Below are 20732 nucleotides of genomic sequence, written 5' to 3'. Positions count from 1 at the left end.
TTTTGATAGACACCTAGGCTGATTCCATCTCTTTGCTCTTGACAGAGTAGTTTTTGGTGTTAAATCCTTGGTGCTGTCAAAAATAACCTTTAGCCTGTCATCTCTCTGAAATATTCATTATTGTATTTAGTTTAGTTTTTTTAAATTTATTTTATGTTTTCTTTACTCTGTCTTTTTCCTGAGATCCTTGTTGCCTTTTGTTTCTAAGTTCTTGGTTTGACTAGTTGGAGGCCTTTCTCAAACATATGGTAGTTGACGGTGATGTACTTGTTTCGGGGGAATGAATCCCGACAGAGGAAGGGATAGCAGCCATGTCTAATAGCAAAGATACACAGAGGACAGCAACATGGAACAGAAATGGGAAACAACAGGAAGACTGACATCACTGGTCTGCTGGACTTTGCTCTGGAAACAGACGTAGTCAGCTTTGAGCCTAATGCCAGGATCGTGGGGACAAGAAAACATGTTTTCATGATTGAAGTCCTAATTTTTATATTCAGCTCAACAATCAAAGAGTGAGAGCAATATGGATATCTTTCAGGCACACACAAACCAACTTTATCTGGGTGAGCTGGCACATGCTTCTCACTTCAGTCCTTGGGAGACTGATGCAGGAGGATTTCAAGTTTCAGCTAGTTTGAGTTTCATAGTGAGATCCAGTCTCACACAAGCCAACAGGGCTTGCACAAAGGCTCAGCATATAATTCATCTTCTACAACCAACAAGCATGAGGGCCAGTGCTTGAATCATTGGAACCCACATGATGACCCACCTGTAATTTAGCAGTCAGAGACCAGAGAGTTCCCCACAGCAAGTTAACTACCTAGACTAGCTTTATTGGAGAGCTCTGGGTTCAATGGATAGACACTGCCTCAGTGGATAAGGTGGAGAGTGATTGAGGAAGACTTTTGCCACACAACTAGACAAAAAAAAATGCACCCTAAGTTTAATACTCTCAGATCTTTACCAAAAGGATGATTCTAAGATGTGTCTTGTGGAAAGTAAGGTTAATCCAAAAATGGTCAACATGTCATCATATATACGAGCAATCTGCTAAAAAAAAGTGTGTGGTGTTTTTGTTTCTTCTTTAAGGCAGCTTTATTGGAGTGTAATTTACACATCATAAAGCTCAGCCCAGCTCAGGGAGTTTCAGGAAAGTGGACCAGATTCGCAGCCTGGCTAGGTTCGGGATGTGCCCATCACCGACCGGTCCCTCATGGCTGGGTGCAGAAGTCCTGGCTCCCATTCTGAGCCACAGACAAGCCTCAGTATGCTTCCTAGTTCCTTTTCTAGAAACTTCATGCAAATGGGGAGGGATAACAGGCAGCGTTTCCTGTCAGGCTTCTCTCACTGACCATAATATTTTTTAAGGTTCCTCTGAAGTGCCACACTAAACAGGTATTTGTAACAGGCATTAGTTAGTCTGTCTATGTTAATGAACGTTGGAAAATATTTCCAGTGGCAGTTATTTCTTAACCAGCTATTTTTCAAATAAAAGACACAGAGACCTGTTAGGTTTAATATAAGCCTTAAGGCACTACAGCTGGGCAGATATCAACCCTCTGTCTTTGGTTTCCCCAGCCAAAATCACAATAATGCTTGTCTGTATTCCACTTGGGCTTCTTAGTCCTCAGAGCAAGATGCTCTTGGCCACGTGCTTCTGGTCCATATAATGTGTTGTGTATATATTTTTCTTATTCATTTACCTATTTTTATTTAAAAATCATTTCACTTTGTGTATATGAGTGCTTTGCCTGTTTGTATGTCTATGTACCACATGCATGTGTGGTACTTAAGGAAGTGGTGAGCCTCCATGTGGGTCCTGGGAATTGAACCTGGGTCCTTTGTAAGAACAACAAGTGCTTTTAATCACTGAGCTAATTCTCTAGCTTCTCCATTTATTTACCAGCTGACATTTAAGTTGATTCCATCACTCGACTACTGTGGAAGATGTCACAATAAACAAGGGTATGCTGAGCCCCTGTGGCAAGCTGCCCTCAGCTTCTTCACATACATACCCAATCACGCTATTGCTGAATCATATGGTAGTTTGAAGCTCAGTTTTTGAGGCACTTTTCACACTGATGTCTATAGTCATTGCACTAACTTACACACCACCAGTGGTGTATATGAGTTTCTTCCTTTGCCTTCTTGCTGGCATTTTTGTTTTTGTTTTTCTTGTGGGTAGCCATTTTCCCTGGGGAGAGATAGAATCACTATGTAGTAATGATGTACAATTTTCTGATAATTAAACATATACATATACAAAAATACATAATACTTACCAACAAAATTTTCCAGGTAATCAAGTCCTTTAATGATGCAGCGACAGTTGGGGGAAGCTGGGATAAGAGATCCAACAGCAACAAGCTGAAGACCCTGAATGTTTTCATATATTTACTGTAACTTCGAGCTTGTTCTTTCATAAGCTAGCTATCCAGTTTATTTGCTCATTAATTGGCTAATCGACTGAGAGGTTTGTCTTTTGTGTGTTTAGTTTTTTGAAACCAGTTGTTCTACTTTGCTTTCTGTTGCTGTGATAAATCATTGACCAACACTAACTCAGAAGGAAAAGGCTTTATTTCATTTTCCAACTGCCAGGTTGCAGTCCATGACTGAGGAAAGCCAATGCAGGAAGTTAAGGCAGGAAGCTGGAGGCAGGAACCGAAGCAGAGGCCTATAAAAGAAACTTTTATTTGGGATACAGCAAAGGAAGCTGTGAGGTAGAGTTTGTAACTACCAATACCTACATTAAAAAAGAAAATCAATTTTCAAATAAATAACCTAATGATGTCTCCTCAAAGTTTAAGAAAAACAGTAACAAATTAAACCCAAAATTAACAGACAGAACGAAATAATAAAAAATCAGATCGGAGCCAGGAGGTGGTAGCATACACCATTAGCATACACTCAAAGGCAGAGCAGGTGAATCTCTGAGGTTGAGGCCAACCTGGAGTACAGAGCAAGTGCCAGAACGGACAGAGCTATACAGAGACACACTGTCTCAAAAAAAAAATTAATAATAATAAAATTAAAGATGAGAATATGGATGCTACAAGATTCCACTGAAATCCAGAAGATCATTAGGAAATATTTTGAAAACTTATATCACCAATAGATTAGAAAATCTAGAAATAAATGGATTTGTATATATGTATGTATGTATGTATGTATGATGTATAAAAGTTGTACCACCCACCCTCTGGTCTCCAGAGTGAGTTCCAGGAAAGCCAATATTATACAGAGAGAAACGCTGTCTCAAAAAAAAAATTGCACAAATAAGGTATGAACAATAGATAATTCTATAGGGAGCAATAAAGTGGAAACAGTAATCATTTTCCAATAGAGAAAAGATCAGCACCAAATGAATTCACTACCAAGTTCTGAATATCTTTAAATAAGGAAAAAAAAAAAAAAACACTAGAGCTACTCAAACTAGTTCATAAAATAAAAAGGAAAGGAATGCTTACCCTGATTAAAAAAACAACAAACCAGATGATAAAACAACAAAAAGAAATTAAAAGTGTTGGTGCATGCCTTTAATCACAGCACTCAGGAGGTGGAGGCAGGCAGATCCCTCTGAGTTCAAGGCTAGCCTGTTCTACAGAGTGAGTTCCAGGACAGCCAGGAATACACAGAGAAATCTGGTCTCACAAAACCAAAACAAAAAACTAAACACCAATTTACTTGATGAAAAAATATCCTCAACAAAATCCTTGCAAACTGAGGTAAATTACATTTTCATTTGATTCTTTCAATTTTGAAAGTTTCCCTTTTTTTCAATGTCCTATAGTTTATTCAAAGGTGTACCATTTAATCCCCATTTATCTCCTTATGTAGTTTTCTTTTTTAAAAATGAATGAATTAATTTTATGCATGAGTGCTCTATCTGCACATATACCTGCACACCAGGAGAGAGGATCAGATCTCATTATAGTTGGCTGTGAGCCACCATGGGGTTGCTGGGAATTGAACTCAGGACCTCTGGAAGAGCAGAGTGGTGAGCCATCTCTCCAGCCCCCTACATAGTTTTCTTTTTCTGTTGAGGTCTAATTTGGTTCCGTAATAAGATTCAGGAAACTATCTCAGTTTTCGTACACTCTTTATGGCCTGAAATGTGGTTCCTTCTAGACAGAGTTCCATGAGCTGCTGGGAAAAATACATTCTACAGCTGTTGGATGAGATGTTCTACAGATGTCTGTTAAGTCCCTTTGGATTGGTTTAACTCTGAAGTTTTATTGATCTGTTTGGAGGGGTAGAGAGGCTCAGTCTCTTTTGAGGGAAAGGTAGCTGTTTATGGTTGCACCAATCTTACATAGGTACCACAATAATTATTCTTCTTGATAGATGCTTCTCTTTATTCATAGTAACATTTTTTGTTCCTTCTGACTAACTCTGGCTCGAAATCTAGTTTATCAGATACTAGTATCACTACTCCTGTTTGCTTTTCACATTCTGTCTTAGACTGTCATATTCTGTCTTCTCACTTTCAATCTTTGTTTCTTTGCCAGTGAGATAAATTTCTTAGAGGTGATAAAGAGTCAAATCTCTTTAAATTTAACCAGCCTATTTGTTTTATCTCCAAAGTTAAGGCTTTTCCTAATTATCACTTGTTTATCAATTCTTCTAATGAGATTTATTTTTTTCTGCTGAGTTCTTGTGATTGCATATATTTTTCTTTCTCTTTTGTTTTAGGATTTTTAAAAAAAGTATCTCTTGCAATGGTGGCTTCATGTCATAGGGTGACTTGGTTTATGCTCATTATGAAAGTCCTTTATTCCTTTCTAAATTCTAATCAATAATTTTGCTGGGAATAATGTTGATGGCAATTATTTTGTTTCAGGACTTTACCTACTTCACTCCATGGTTTCTTGGGTTTTAGGATTTCTGTTAAGAGATTGGCTGTTAGTTTGTTAAGTTTGCCTTTATAAGTTACTTGGCAGTTTTTTCTCTTTCAGCTTTTTGTGTTCTTCCTTTGTTATGAACCTGAACATTTTGACTATACGTTTCATATAACTGTATTGGAAGTTTCCCTTTTGTCTGTAAGATCATGGACCTGCCGCCTTAAGATACAGCAGCTTTAAGAGACCAGGTATGAGGGCTGGAGAGGTGCCTCAATGGTTAATACTGCTGCCTGGCTACCCTTGCAGAAGAGCGGGTTTCCCAGCTCTCATGTGGTAGCTCAGAACTCTCTGTAATAACTCCAGTCCCAGGAGATCTGATACCTTTTTCTGGCATACCCATGGTACACACACACACACACACACACACACACACACACTTAGGCAAACATCCTGATGGAGGTAATTCCTCAATTGACTTCATAGGTGACCTTAGTTTGTGTCAAAGTGACAAAAATTAACCAGGACACCAACCTATATTGTGTCAGCTGATATATAGTTGTCAAAGATTTTCTTTCATTCCATGTGCGGCCTGTTTTATGACTTTCACATGAAGATGGTCTGTAAACTCTAAGATGGCTGTGTAGAACTCGAAGTAGATTTTTTTGTTTTTTTATTATTATTTTTCTTTATTAACTACACTTTATTCACTTTGTATCCCCCCCCCCGTGGTTCCCTCCCTCCTCCCATCCCAATCCCTCCCTTCCTCCACCATCTGCATGCATGCCCCTCCCCAAGTCCACTGATAGGGGAGGACTTCTTTTCCTTCCTTCTGATCCTAGTCAATTAGGTCTCATCAGGAGTGGCTGCATTGTCTTCTTCTGTGGCCTGGTAATGCAGCTTCCCCCTCAGGGGGAGGTAATTAAAGAGCAGGCCAATCAGTTCATGTCAGAGACAGTCCCTGTTCCTATTACAATGGAACCCACTTGGATACTGAACTGCCACGGGCTACATCTGTGCAGGGGTCTCAGGTTATCTCCATGCATAGTCCTTGGTTGGAATAGCAGTCTCAGGAAAGAACCTTGTGCTCAGATTTTTTGGTTCTGTTGCTCTCCTTATGGAGTTCCTGTCCTCTTCAGATCTTACTGTTTCCCACTTCCTTCCTAAGATTCCCTGCACTCTTCCCAAAGGTTGCCCATAAGTCTCAGCATCTACATTGATAGTCTGCAGGGCAGAGCTTTTCAGAGGTCCTCTGTGTCAGGCTCCTGACTTGTTCCCTCTTTTCTCCTTCTTCTGATGTCCAGCCTCTTTGCCTTTCTGGATAGGAATTGAACATTTTAGCAAGAGTCCTCCCTCTTGATTAGTTTCTTTAGGTGTATAGATTTTAGTAGGTTTATCCTATATTATATGTCTATATGAGTGAGTATATACCATGTGCATCTTTCTGCTTCTGGGATAGCTCACTCAGGATGATCTTTTCCAGATCCCACCATTTACCTGCAAATTTCATGATTTCCTTGTTTTTTATTGCTGAGTAATATTCCATTGTGTAGATATACCACAATTTGTGCATCCATTCCTCCACTGAGGGGCATCTGGGCTGTTTCCAGCTTCTGGCTATTACAAATAAGGCTGCTACAAACATGGTTGAGCAAATGTCCTTATTGTATACTTGAGCATCTTTTGGATATATGCCTAGGAGTGGTATAGCTGGATCTTGAGGAAGCACTATTCTTAGTTGTCTGAGAAAGCTCCAGATTGCTTTTCAGAGTGGTTGTACAAGATATGGAACAACAAGAAACTCAGAATTGCTAAAACAATTCTCTACAGTAAAAGATCTTCAGGAGGTATCTCCATCCCTGATCTCAAGCTGTACTATAGAGAACAATACTAAAAACTGCATGGTACTAGCATAGAAACAGACTGGTGGATCAATGGAATCGAATAGAAGACCCTGACATAAATCCACACACTTATGGACACCTGATTTTTGACAAAGATGCCAAATCCATTCAATGGAAAAAAGACAGCATCTTCAACAAATGGTGCTGGTCTAACTGGAAGTCTACATGTAGAAAAATGAAAATAGATCCATACTTATCACTGTGTACAAAACTAAAGTCCAAGTGGATCAAAGACCTCAACATAAAACCAGACACACTAAACCTCTTAGAAGAAAAAGTGGGGAATACCCTTGAACTCATTGGCACAGGAGACAACTTCCTGAACAGAACACCAACAGCACAGGCTCTAAGAGCAACAATCAATAAATGGGACCTCATGAAACTGAAAGCTTCTGTAAAGCAAAGGACACTGTCCTCAGAACAAAACGAGAGCCTACAGATTGGGAAAGGATCTTCACCAACCCTATATCTGACAGAGGGCTAATATCCAGTATTTATAAAGAACTAAAGAAGTTAAACAGCAAAAAATCAAGTAATCCAATTAAAAAATGGGGTACAGAGCTAAACAGAGAATTCTCTGCAGAGGAATATCGAATGGCAGAGAAACACTTAAAGAAATGCTCAACCTCATTAGCCATCAGGGAAATGCAAATCAAAACGACCCTAAGATTTCACCTTACACCCATCAGAATGGCTAAGATCAAAAATTCAAGAGATAACACATGCTGGAGAGGTTGTGGAGAAAGGGGAACCCTCCTCCACTCCTGGTGGGAATGTAAACTGGTACAACCATTCTGGAAAGCAATCAAAGTAGATTTTTAAAATGACTCTTTGAAGATACTATTTTCTTCTTTTTTTCCATAGGCTTGGTTAAAACAAGGCTTTTTTTTTTTTTTTTTTGCCTGGGCAAAGTGGCTTTATTAGAGTGCCAGAATCTTGATAGGACTTCGGAATTAGCATTGGGGCCTTCTTGCCAAGGGTGGGCACGACGTTGACAAATGGACCGTTGTACCGCGTTCGTCGCTTGGCCCGACCTGTCTTCTTCTTCTTCTCCTGTTTGGCCGCCTTGGGAGTTTGACCTCTCACTTTTCCAGCACGAGGCAGGGAACCATGAACTTTACCTCCCAGCATGCGTCCAGCTACTTCCAGAGTGGTCGGGGCCTCTACCCCACACTGGCCTAGGGTGGCCTCATCCTCCAGCGGCGAGCCTGCCAGAAGCACGACTTGATCTTCGGGGGCAATGCCTTGCAATAAGGCCACATGGACTTTGATCTGGGGACCATCCCCTGGCCGGTCACCTCGAGGGTGTGTGTGTAGCTCCTGGGTGCGGACAAAGAGCTGCATGTTGGCGACTAACTCGAGTTCACCACTGCTGCTACCTCGAAGATGGAGTCAAGGAAGAGGGCTTTTTTTTTTTTTAAGTTCATTTATTTTTAAAGAGCTGCTTGTGGTTAATATATATATTTATAGTATATTCACATATATTATGAATATATAATATTATGTTATCTATATATTGTGTGTGGTGTATAATATTTAAAAAATAGACATAAGCTATTTTCTTTATCTCAAGGGAGGGCAATTGTCTAACAGGAAAAAAATATCTTGTGGTAAGAGTAATCATTTCATAAAAAAATAAATTAATTAAAGAAGTAATCATTTCACAGTTAATTTATACCCTCAAGCAATACACACGTTCATAGAATCAGAACTGAGTCTCCGTGGGCTCAGGTTAGTTGATTCTATAGGGTTTTTTTTTTGTGATGTTCTTGACCTTTCTGGTTCCTTCATTCCTTCCTGCCCCTCTACCACAAGATTTCCTGGGCTCCACCTGATGTTTGGCTGTGGGTCTCTGCATCTCTTTCCATCAGTTGCTGGGTGAAGCCTCTCAGAGGACAGTTATGCTAGGCTCCTGTCTGCAAGTATAGCAGAGTATCTTTAATAGTGTTAGGGTGGCCTCTCTCTCATGGCGTGGGTCTCAAGTTGGGCCAGTCATTGGTTGGCCTTTCCTTCAATTTCTGCTCCAACCTTATCACTGTACATCTTGTAGTCAGGTCAAATTGTGGGTCAAGAGTTTTGTGGGTGGGTTGGTGTCCCCATCCCTCCATCAGAGGGCTTGCCAGGTTACAGGTGGTGGCTGTTTCACGTTCCGTACCTGCTATTGCTGGGAGTCTTAGCTAGAGTCAGCCATATTGATTCTTCATTGCTGTCTGTGGCAATGGTGCTGTCTTCAACTCTTCTGGTAATACTTCTGTGAAGGTTAAGGCTTCTCAGCTTCCTTTCTACCACACCAACATAACACCTTTTATGGTTTTATAATGTCTATTTGGGGTTCTAAATGAACCCCTGTAATTGGATATCTACTCTGCCCCCCAGACTTTGGAACCATCCTGCTATAATTATGTTTACTAAGATTTATATTCCTTCAGTCTGTATCTCAGATCCTTCTGCACCTGCACTAATTCAGTTTCTCTTGCTGTGGCCAAAAGCAACTCTAGGAGGAAAAGGTTTATTTGGCTTATAGGTTAAAGTTCATTGTTGAGAGAAACCAGGCAAGAACTCAAGGCAGGAACCTGGAGGCCCAGTCTGAAGCAGAGGTCATGGAGAGGTGCTGCTTGTTGCCTTGCTCAGCTGCCTTTACCATACAGCCTGAGACTATGTGCCCAGGATGGCACCTCAAACTCCAGAGTGGTTTGTGCCTTTCACATTAATCAGTAATCCAGCAAATGATCCGTAGACATGCCCACAGGCCAATCGGAGGAGATGAATTTCCTCTTCCAAGGCCTGTGTCACACTGGCATAAACTCACCAGCACCACACCACAAATGCATATATTTGGTCCCTGGGATCTTGGTGGTGGTGGTCAGGGTTGGTCTCTTAGTTTGCTTTGTTGCTGAATGTAAGACTTTCTCAACCTTGTCTTTAATCTCTCTCGGCTTTCTATCCTGTTCTATTGTTTGTTACATTAGTTAATCTTTTTTTGTTTTGTTTTTTTGAGCAGGGTTTCTCCACCACCACCCAGCTTAGTCGAGCCTTTAATTTCTAAGATTTCTACATTATTTTTTCCTTTTCAAAGTTTATCTCTGATAAATTTTTCATTCAAGTTTGAACTGATTTCTCTACATTACTATGAGTTTACTTGAATCTTGATTATTTCAAAAAGCTTGACTTTTGGCCAGCAATGGTCACACCCAGTTTTAATTCCAGCACCTGGGAAGCAGAGGCAGGCAGACACCTGTGATTTCCAGGCTAGCTTGGTCTACCAATCAAGCCAGCAAAAGCTATTCAGTAAGACCATGTCTCAACAAAACAAGACAAAAGCTCCCTCAACTCTGATTTATTTATTTATTTATTTGCATTTCAGTATGAACTTTTGGTGACACCATCTTGCTTTGCTTTTTCATGTTTCCTGTGTTTCTGTGTTGTTTGTCCATCTTGGACAGCTATCCAGTTTCATATGTGGGGCATTCTTAGTGAGTAGCCTTCTTTGAGAGTGGTGTGGCGCTTGCCTAGTGAGCACAAGGCCCTGGGGTCAGCCACAGAACCATAGATAAAGAAATGCTAGAAGAAAAAAAAAAAAAAACAAATTAGAAAAGAGAGTGGCTGAGGGGATGACTCATTACACAGGCTGCTTTCTGCTCAAATGCGAAGACCCAGGTTTGAAACTTAGCAACTGCTTACAAGCTCCCAAATCTGGTTTATGTGGCCTATGCTTATAATCTCAGGGCTGAGGATTTCACAAGAGAATTTCAGGTTGATGGCCAAGGCAGCCTTGCCTATTCGGCAGGTTCCAGGCCAGTTAAAGAACTTGTTTCGAAAAACATCTGAGGGTGACCTCTGATATTTCTATTTCACATGCATGCACAGGTTTGCCTGTGACATTCATATTCAAACACACATGCACATCTATACATAAAGATAAAGAGTTGCCAATGTTTGAGAAATTAAAAATCCAAAAGCGTTTCTAAGAGTCAAGAGAAACACTGTACCTAACAACTTAACTACAAAATTTGAAGACGACAGAATTATAAGACCATATGACATACGTGGTGAGAGACGTAGCTTTTTCCTTTTTTCCCTTTCGTTCTTTTGAGACATGACTTTAGTGTGTAGCAGCAGCTGGCCTGGAACTTTTTTAACTTGGTTTGGTTTCAAGAGGAATAATGAATTGTACTGTTTAGATAATGGGATGAAACAGTATAAAACTCTGCCCTGGCCCCTAGCATTGAGCTCCTAAACTATTTGTGATATCCTGAGGGACAAACGCTTTTAGGACAACAAGCACCCTGGCCTCTGTGGGCATGCACTCATGTGCAATGTAGACCAGGCTAGTCTCAGGATCTCAGAGCTACAATTGCTTTCACCTCTCAAGTGCTGGGATTAAAGGCATGCACCACACACCCAGCTTCAGAGGCATATTCTCAATAAGCAGTGAAAGGTAAAAACAACTTGGTCACTCTTTGGAGGTAGTAGAAGATTTGCAAAGATTGCCTAGCTACCATTTTCAGAGGAGGGCTCAACATATTTTTAAGATCTAGTATTTCGGTTCAAGCAGGGTGTCCCTAGTCATGTTGAAACTAGGAAGATGTTAGAAACACCACCCACGAATTATAAGCTTTAGAAACAATCTCTTGGGGCTGGGAAAACGTCTCTCTCAGTTGCTGGAATATTTGCCTTAGATATCTCATTCACTACACAGCATAAGCCAGGCACGGTGGCACATGTCTGCAAGCCCAGAGCGTAGGAGGCAAGGGCAGGGGGATTAAGAACTTAGTTTCAAAACAAACAAACAGACAAACAGACAGATGGACAGTCAGACAGACAGACAGACAAACAAGTCTATCTCTTGAAAGCCTAAATTTAAGAGAAACTCACTTTTTAAACGAACTTAAGAATAGCATACATAAACTTTCTCAAAAATCAGTATAAACAAACAAACAAACAAACAAATATATGAAGACAGGGTGTCACTATGTAGACCGAGATGGCCTTGAACTCATAGACCTCTCAGAACTGAGTGTTGGGTTCAAAGGCTGTGTCACCATGCTTGTTTATATTGTTATTTGAGATAAGAAAAAGTAATCTGTTCTCCCTCGGCAGATCATAGCACAGAGCTCTCTACCTTTCGTCTTCCTGGTAGGTACCAAATGAGCTGCACAAGGTTCAGTAGGAAGCTCAGTCCTACATGACTGCCACCACGCAGGGGTCACCAAGAGTTGAAGGAACTGCACATCTAACCAACTGGCTGTGGGACAAGGAAAGCTGTGCGACTAGGGGAGGCAGTCCAGAGCGAGAGTGAGGTTGAAATGTGTCCAAACTCCGAAAATCTCGTCCTGAGACTGGCTATAGGCCTGCTTCCTCCTTGCTCCTGGCACAGGTATCCTTGCGAGCCCCACCTCTGCCATCCCTGAGGTAGCTGTGTAGCCTGGTGGCCATGATTCAGGGTAAACTTTCTCTCTCCCCGTAAGGACATGTCTGGCAAGTACCGGGAATTCCTCTTGATGCAAATGAAACATTCCCGACACCTCGGCTTCAGTCACTGATGTACGCGCCCCAAAACTTGTATAGCTCCCCGCCCCAACAGAGAGCTGTTTCACTGAAAACTGTTTCCGGAGAAGCTGTTTCTCCTACATTCAAGCTGACCGAGATCCTGCCTAACCCACTTAAGTGGGTTCAGTTTCACTCCCTGAAGTCGTGCCTGGATACCCAGAGGGAGAGAACAGACCTGGGGCAGCAACTGGCTGAGAATTGGGGTTTCCCATGACCTCTCCTTGGATTCCATTGATTTGTTAGAGAAACACGTAACTTACGTTTACTCACTTACTTAAAGCCTGTGTCAAAGGCTAAAGATGTACTTGTAGATTGAAGATTTGCAAGAGGTAAAGTATGCAGAGAGAGGTGAGGAGCAACCCGGCAGGACTTCGATGTGCTCCGGGCACCACTCATGCAGGGATCTTTGTGTTGGGTTTAGGAAGTTGGTACCATAGCAAGTAAGCTCTGTCCTCCATCTTCCCTTCTTCCTGGAGGCTGAGAGTTCCAAGGTCCTCCCCACACTTTCTGCTGAAACGCCTGTATCTGCAAGTTCATCAAGACCCACTTCACCAGAACAAAAGATGCTCCTGTCCCTCAGGATATCACAAATAGTTTAGGAGCTCAATGCTAGGGGCCAGGGCAGAGTTTTATACTGTTTCATCCCATTATCGAAACAGTACAATTCATTATTCCTCTTGAAACCAAACCAAGTTAAAAAGAAGTGAGCTGTGTTTAGAATCCAGTACGCTAGGAAGGGAACAAGAATAACCTACTGTAGGCAAGTGACACGAAATAAGAAAGAAAATACATTTTAAAAATACATCAGAGAAAAGATCAACAGAGATCAATAATGACAAGGAGTAGTATATAATTTTTTAAAAAAGAAACAAAATTCTTGCATGACTGATGTAGAAAAAAAATACAAAACAACCAGAAATATGAAACATTAGGACCAATGCAGTAAAAAAAAAATCACTGACATAATTAAGAGAGTTTTATTATTATTATTATTATTGGAATTAAATCAGTGCCTTGCAGGCACAAGGCAAGCTGTATCACTGCAATCTTAGTCCTTCAATTGAGTTTTAAAAATATGGGAATCTGGGTTTGGAGAGATGATTCAGCAGCTAAGAGTATATATTCTCTTTCAGAGGACCCAAATTCAATGGTAACTCCAGTTCCAGCAGAACAAGCACCCTGGCCTCTGTGGGCATGCACTCATGTGGCATACATTCATACACATATAAATAGTAAAGTAAATCTTTTTAAAACACAAGAATAAAGGAATCCTGAAGACGGTTTCACACCAAGAAATCTGACAACTTTGATGGAGTCAAGACTGCCCTTTTCCCCAAATTCATTCTTTTTGTTTTTTGTTTTTTCCCCAGTGGTTTTAGTTGGCATGGTTTTTAGTTGGCATGACTGGTTGAATAAAAAGGTCACTCTCAGGGGCTGGAAAGATAGCCCAGTGGTTAAGAGCACTGGCTACTCTTTGAGAGGACCTAGTTTCAGCACCCACACGGCAATCTATAAAACAGTCCTGGAGTGTCTGATGCCCTTCTCTGTCCTCTGCAAGCATTTGCTTACACATGGTGCAGAGACATACATGCAGGCAAAACACCCGTACACAGAAACTAAAAGAAAAAAATCTTAAAGGAGCCATCAGCATTTCTTGCACGGAGCCCTGCCTCCATGGATATGCTGTAACCAGTCGGCACCTACTCTTTGCTTCCTCCTCCTTCCTTTCTTCAGCCAGAAAGATGGAATATGAGTACGATTGAGATAACTATATATATATATGTATAATCTAATATATATATTAGATTGTGAGGTGGGAGTCATGTCCAGAGGCTAGTAGAGCAGCAAGAGAAAAGAAACTGCATCCTTGACACAGTTTGAAGCTATCTAGAAAACCCATGCAGGCTGCCTCCAGATGTATTTTACATGTCAGAGAAACAAACAGAAAGCTTTTTAGGGCGACGCTATTTTGGGTTTTCCCAAGGGTGTACTCAGTGATTGCTTACATGTTGTTTGGTCATGCTTCTGACATTCACTTTGAGAAATTTCTTGGCATATGATGGGTAATTCTTTCATGTGCATCTAGGTTTCAAATTAGGGTCATTTGATCCTTTCTTGGACAGTTCTACAAGGGAATTTGTATCTAAATAAAGCTATTTTTCTAACAGTTAAAACTGGTTTTACTAACATTAATTTTCTATTCAAACGATCTGTTTTTAGCACCTTTTGAGCTACCCCCAAAATTTCTTTCCATGGCTAAGTATGGAGTAATCGTTTTGAGGATCACTCACCACACACATCCATCCACACAACTCAACCAAAATAGTACGGTGAACACACCACACGGCCAAGTTCATTTTGTGAAGGCAGCAGCAGCTCTGCCATGATTGCCCCTGAAGATTGAAGTGCACAGTGTCACAGGCTGTTAGACACAGCCTAATTTCGCAGGTAATATAATGCTAAGTAAGAATCAATGAGAGACAATACTTTGAGCTACTCCATTTTGGAGATGATTTGTGATTTGAGTAGGACCAAGGGAAGACATTGTAAAAATCGCTGGGAAATGCCGCTGTCTCTGAATTCCTACCAGTTCCTTATTAAACAGCTGTTGGATCCCTGTGTGAGATCACTGCCTGACAGCACACTTTGTCTGTACTTACGGTCGGAGGAGAAACTGTGTTTAAGCTGCCGCATTTAATACCACGTCAGCCTGTCCCTTCTGTAAATAGCCACCTAGGCTGGGAAAACTCAAAGTCACCCAGACTGTGGCCAGACAGGGAAGACAAGGGAGCTCGGAAAAACCACAGTCGCATTTGTGGCTGGGGCTTCAGGCTGGGAATTATGAGCACTTACAGCAATCCGAAGGATTCAGCCATCCAAAAAAAAAAAAAAAATGTGGCTTCGGTGACAGGTCAGAGCCTTTCCAGAGCCTTTCCACTCCACCTTCTGTCTTCTCTAGCACACTGGGAGTATCAGAATACCACTGGAGTCATCTGTTGTCCACATTTTCTTTACTTTAAATATTCTCTCTCTCTCTCTCTCTCTCTCTCTCTCTCTCTCTCTCTGTGTGTGTGTGTGTGTGTGTGTGTATGCTGACCTTGGGAATCTTTCTCAATTGCTCTTCACTGTATTTTTTGAGACAGTTTTTCTCAGCGAGCCTAGAGCCACCAATTTGTCTGGGCTGGCCGGCCAGGAAGTCTCAGGGATCCTCCTGTTCTTTGCTTCCTTAATGCTGGGATTAAGGTGTGTGCCACCATACTAGGCTTTTTACAACAGGTCTGGGTAGCGAGCCCAGGCCTTCATGTTTGCATAGCAAATACTTCACCAAGGGAGCCACAATCTTCCCTACCTCCACTACCCACATTTTAATGTATATACCATTTTGGGTACTCAGAGAAGTAAGACGCAGGCACATGGTAATTCTTTGCTTGACGTTTTTCTAGTCTGTAGTGTGCTTCATTTTTTTTTTTTTTTTGTAATGTAGCATGTCTTTTGAAAGGCTGCCACATTAGCTATTGGTATTCCATGAATAATAACACATGCTAGTATTTGGCAGTTAGGCATTCACAATGTATGTTACTCCTTAACAAATGCTTCAGTCGTTTGTGTTGTAGCCTCTGAAGTGCACAGAGCCGAGATGGTGCTGTTTGCAGCCCATTTTAAAGTACTCCAGCGGTGGGGGAAGCATAGCATAGATGTAACAAGTTTGTCATGCAAGTAACGCACAGATGTGGGTCCTTATGTGACTTTCTCTGCTTTTGTGGATGTAGAAACACTCTCTCTTCTTTTCTGGGTTTGAGACAGGGTTTCTCTGTGTAGCGTAAAACATTCTTATGAAGAAGAATTTCAAACATTTTATTTAATTTTTTGACTCATTTTTATGTGTGGGAGTATTTTTGCCTGCTTGTCCGTGCAGCACGAGCATGCGGTGCCTGTGGTAGCCAGAAGAGGGCGCTGGGTTCCCCTGGACCGGTTACATATGGCTGTGAGCCTCCAGGTAGTTGCTGGAAACCAAACCTGGGTCCTTTGTAAGAGCCATTTCTGCAGCCTCAGGAAAGTGATTTTGATTTTTTTTTTTTTTTTAAATTTGTCTAAGGAAGCTTGGGTGTGATGGCACAGACCTTTAATCCCAACACTGGGGAGGCAGAGTCAGGTGGATCTCTGTGAGTTCGAGGCCAGCCAGGTCTACATCGTGAGTTCCAGGACAGTAGGGCTACATAGTGAGACCTTGTCTCAAATAAAACAAAAACAGACAAAAGATCTGTCTCAGGTCTAGCAAGTATGCTTTTAGATATGTGTCTCTGGAAATTGAAACCACACTTTCAGATACTTGTACACTTCGATTTTAAAAAAGATTTGTATATACTTGTATGAGTGTTTTCCTGCCTGTATGTATGTGTACCATATGTGTGCCTGGTATCTGCAGAAGTCATAAGACAGTGTTGGATCCCCTGGAACTGGAGAGAACTGAACTCTGGCTTTTTGTAAGAGCAACAATTCCTTTTAACTGCTGAGCCACCTTTCCAGGCCCTGTACCTACCTTAAAAATCAAAACACCCTGCTCACCAACAGATCAAAGACATAAACTTTCTCATATTATTAGTTTAGTACAATAAAGATGTCTTCTAGGTCTAGCTTTAAAAAAATTGCAAGAGGGGAATGAAAAGAGTGTATGGGTGAAAGCAATAGTCATGAACAACCACAGTGTATGTACAGATCTTCCTGTGTGACTGTCATTTTTTTGCATTTTTAAAATTTTTTATTTAAAATTTTTTATTAATTACATTTAATAAATGTACCCCCCTGTAGTTCCCTCCCTCCTCCCCTCCCAACCCCTCTCTTCCTCTTCCTTCTCCACACATGCACCTCCCCAAGTCCACTGGTAGGGGAGGCCTTCTTTTCCTTCCTTCTGATCCTAGTCTGTTAGGTCTCACACCTTCCCCTGAGGGGGGAGCAACCTTACCAGGCCGCAGAGGAAGACAATGCAGCCACTCCTGATGTGACGATCATTTTTTAAAAACTTGGGTCTCTAGTTCACTCTCCTGTCTACTTACCTTAAACAAAGGCCCTGGGTTTTCCAGCCTTGTAGGCAGAACCAAAAAACAGGGTGTGTTGGTCAGCTTTTTGTCGCTGAGACAAGTGCTTGAGAGGAAGAACTTAGAAAGAGGAAACTTTCAGCCTGTCATGCAGTAAACAGGAGCATCCTAGCAGCGAGCATGTAAGGGGGAAAAACAGCTGCCTCGAGGAAGCAAAGAGATAGGAAATCTTTCATATGTATTTTTTTTGTCCTTGTTAGTTTTATTGTCACAGTTTGATACAAAGTACAGTCACTTGGGAAGAAGGAACCTCAGTTGAGGAATCAGATCAGATCAGCCTTGTGGGGATGTGTATGGGACCATTTTCTTGATTTCTTGATTGCTAATTGATATAGGATAGTTCAGTCCACTTTGGGCAGCACCATTCCTAGGCAGAAAGGCCTTGGATGTATAAGAAAGGTAGCTGAATGTGAGCCTGGTGGCAAGCCAGTAAGCAGCATTCTTTTGTGGTTTCAAGTCTTGTTCCTAGGTTCTTGGTTTAGGTCTTACCTTGGCTTCTCTCAATGAGTTGTAACCTGTAAGCTAAACTAAATCTTTTCCTCTCCAAGCTGCTTTTGGTCACGATGTCTAGCACAGCAACAGAAAGCAAAGTAGGACAGAGGGTGACAGTTCATATTCAAACCATAACACACAGGCTGGCCTTCCTTCTCTTTGTAGTGGTCCTGTAGTGGCTCAGGGAGCTATTGTGTTTCTTGCCTTCCTCTGCCCCCACCATTCTGAACATAAGGCCCTCTTATTTCTCTTGTTTCAAGAGAAACCCAAAGCCAAGAAGAAGAAGAAGAAATGAAGAAGAAGGAAGAGGAGGAGGAGGAGGAGGGGAAGAAAAAGAAGAAGAAGAAGAAGAAGAAGAAGAAGAAGAAGAAGAAGAAGAAGAAGAAGAAGAAGAAGAAGAAGAAGAAGTGGCCCACCCCTATGACCAGGTGAAGGAGAAAGGAAGAAGGGACCAATGACCCTTCACACACCTTCCTTCAAACCTCTGATATCTTCTGTTGGGTCACATGACCTTTAGGGCTGCACAGATTTCCCAGTGTACCCAGAACCACCCGGAAGTCTGTTTTTCCCTGGGAAACTCTCTGAGTGTGCTCTCACAAGGCTCAGGAGAAGCTCTTCATGACACATCATTTGGAAGAAGTCCACGAGTGGGAATAAATCCATCAGAGGTTAAAAATATCACTGGTCATTTAGAAACACATTCTTCACTCAACATAGCAGATGTCAGTTTGTAAACAGCCATTTAAAGGCAAGGAAAGGCAAGAAACAAAACAAAAAAAAGTGGGATAAAAGTTTTCTAAAGCAAGCTGACTCCCCTTCCGAGTTGTTTGTCAAGCTTTTTCGCCTTTAAGTATACACAAAGGGGCAGATGCAGGGAGAGTAAAAAAAAAAAAAAAAAAAAAAAAGTGATGCCATCAGAGTAAAGGAGGTCCAGCGTAGGAGAAGGCGATGGTGATCAGGGTGACTTGCGCACACAGAACAAATGCCACGGGACCCTGTGTTCTTGCTGGTGGTGTAGCTCATCCTAAGCTCTAGTAGCCAAAACAAAGTGGGTAGCAGCACTGATAGCAACCATTAAGGCCAAAGTAAGTGCCAGGGAAGCAGAGTCCCTGGGATTTCCTGTTACTCCAGGAGGCTTTTGTGTGGTAGAAGGGGCAAAATCCTCAAAATCATTCTTTCAATGAAACAGTGGGCAGTTTCCAGGCCCCTCCTACATGTAGCAAGGAAAAACCCCAAAGCAAAGGTCACCTGGGGCTCCCTGGCAGTGGCTGGAAGGAAGCAGTCCAGAGATGTAGCTTTTAGAGGACCAGACTCAATTCCAAGACAGTGCCTTAGACCATCCCTCGAGCTGCAAGGAGTGTTTTCTTTTCCTTTTGTTGAAAATAATTTTTTCCCCCGTCACATAATATATGCTGATTACAGTTCTCTCTCCCTCGACTCCTCCCACTTCCCCTGCCATCTGGTTGCACTCCCTCCCTTTCTGTCTTTCATTAGAAAACACATTGGCCTTTAAGGGATAAGAAAATATAATAAGATAAAAACGAACACGTTGGAGGTGGGCAGGACAAACAGGAGGAAAAGAGCGGAGAGATGACACGAGACTCAGAGACCCTCCTGTTTGCACTTGGAGTGACCCACTCAGGAATCCCATAAAAATATTAAACTGAAAGTCATAATGTTTATGCAGAGGACCTGTGCTGGCCCTGCGCTGCTCAGTCTCTTTTGGGTTCATATGTGCATAGATCATGTTGATCTAGGTGACCTTGTTTTCTTGCCATCCTCCATCTTTGTTGGCCCTTACACTCTTTCCGTCTCCTTTTTCGTAGGTTTCCCTGAGTTCTGACCAGAGGGATTTGATAGAGATGTACTATTCAGGGCTGAGTGTTTCAAGGTCTCTGTCTCTGCGAAATGTCTGGCTGTGGGTCTCTGAATTTGTTCAATCTGTTGCAGGCGGAAGCATCTGGTGATGACTGAGCAAGGCCCTGATCGGTATCCTGGTCAGAGGTCAGGAGTGTGGTCTCATCTGACTGTTGTTCAAAAGCGAAACGCTGACTGAAGCTGGACATCAGGGATCCACCTGAGTTTATCTCAGGGGTTTGTCAGTGAAGCCTTGCCTAGTTTTTATTTATGCCTTCTCTGGGTTACAGAAAGCCTTCAATTCAGCGTTTGTGCCCAGGTTTGCTTTCCTGAAGCCTTAGGGAGGAGTTCCCTTGAGTCTCTGTTATTGAGTCCATGGTTATCCGAGAGCTGGTTCTACAGTATTGCCAGCATATTGTGGATGAAGTACCCAAAGGCAGCACCCAGAGAATGCTCTACCTCTGTAGTTCTTGACAAAAAGATTCATGCCAGGCCCAAATCTTCTTCCTCTATGAGGCTCCAAACTCCCTTTTTGTCTCTTCTGAAATGGTAAAGGGAAACATTCAGATTAGGAGCCAGGGCAGACAGGTTTACAGTGGTGAGATGCGGGCAGTTGTTCCTCTTGTTGCCTTCACTGCCTTAAAATGTTTGTCAGAAATTTAAATCCTGTGTGTCTGTGTGTTGGTCTTTTTTTTCCTTTTCTCTTTGCATTTGCCTTTCTTTTCTCCTTTATTTCACTTACTTCCTCCCTTCTCCTCCTTTCTTTAAAAAACAAATTTATTTGTATGAATGTATCACCCGCATGTCAGCCTGTGCACCACGTGTGCCTGGTGTCTTTGGAGGCCAGAAGCGGGCTTTAGAGTTCTCTGGAATTGGAGTTACAGATACTTGTTAGCTGACATGTGGCTGCTGGGCCTTGAGCTTGGCTGAACTCTCTCTCCTTTTCCTCTTCCTTTTGTTTTTGATAGAATCTTGCTGTCCGGTCTACTCTT

General features: G+C 41.9%; 1 pseudogene; it reads right to left on the bottom strand.

Moving 5' to 3' along the window:
- Window positions 1–203: 203 nt before the first annotated feature.
- On the bottom strand, window positions 204–8098 carry LOC110555638 (ubiquitin-like FUBI-ribosomal protein eS30 fusion protein; annotated as a pseudogene).
- Between the last annotated feature and the right edge of the window lie 12634 nt (window positions 8099–20732).

The sequence above is a fragment of the Meriones unguiculatus genome, chromosome 1 (genome assembly GCF_030254825.1).
Source record: "Meriones unguiculatus strain TT.TT164.6M chromosome 1, Bangor_MerUng_6.1, whole genome shotgun sequence".
Lineage (NCBI taxonomy): Eukaryota > Metazoa > Chordata > Mammalia > Rodentia > Muridae > Meriones > Meriones unguiculatus.
This window is presented reverse-complemented; position numbering and strand designations above follow the sequence as displayed.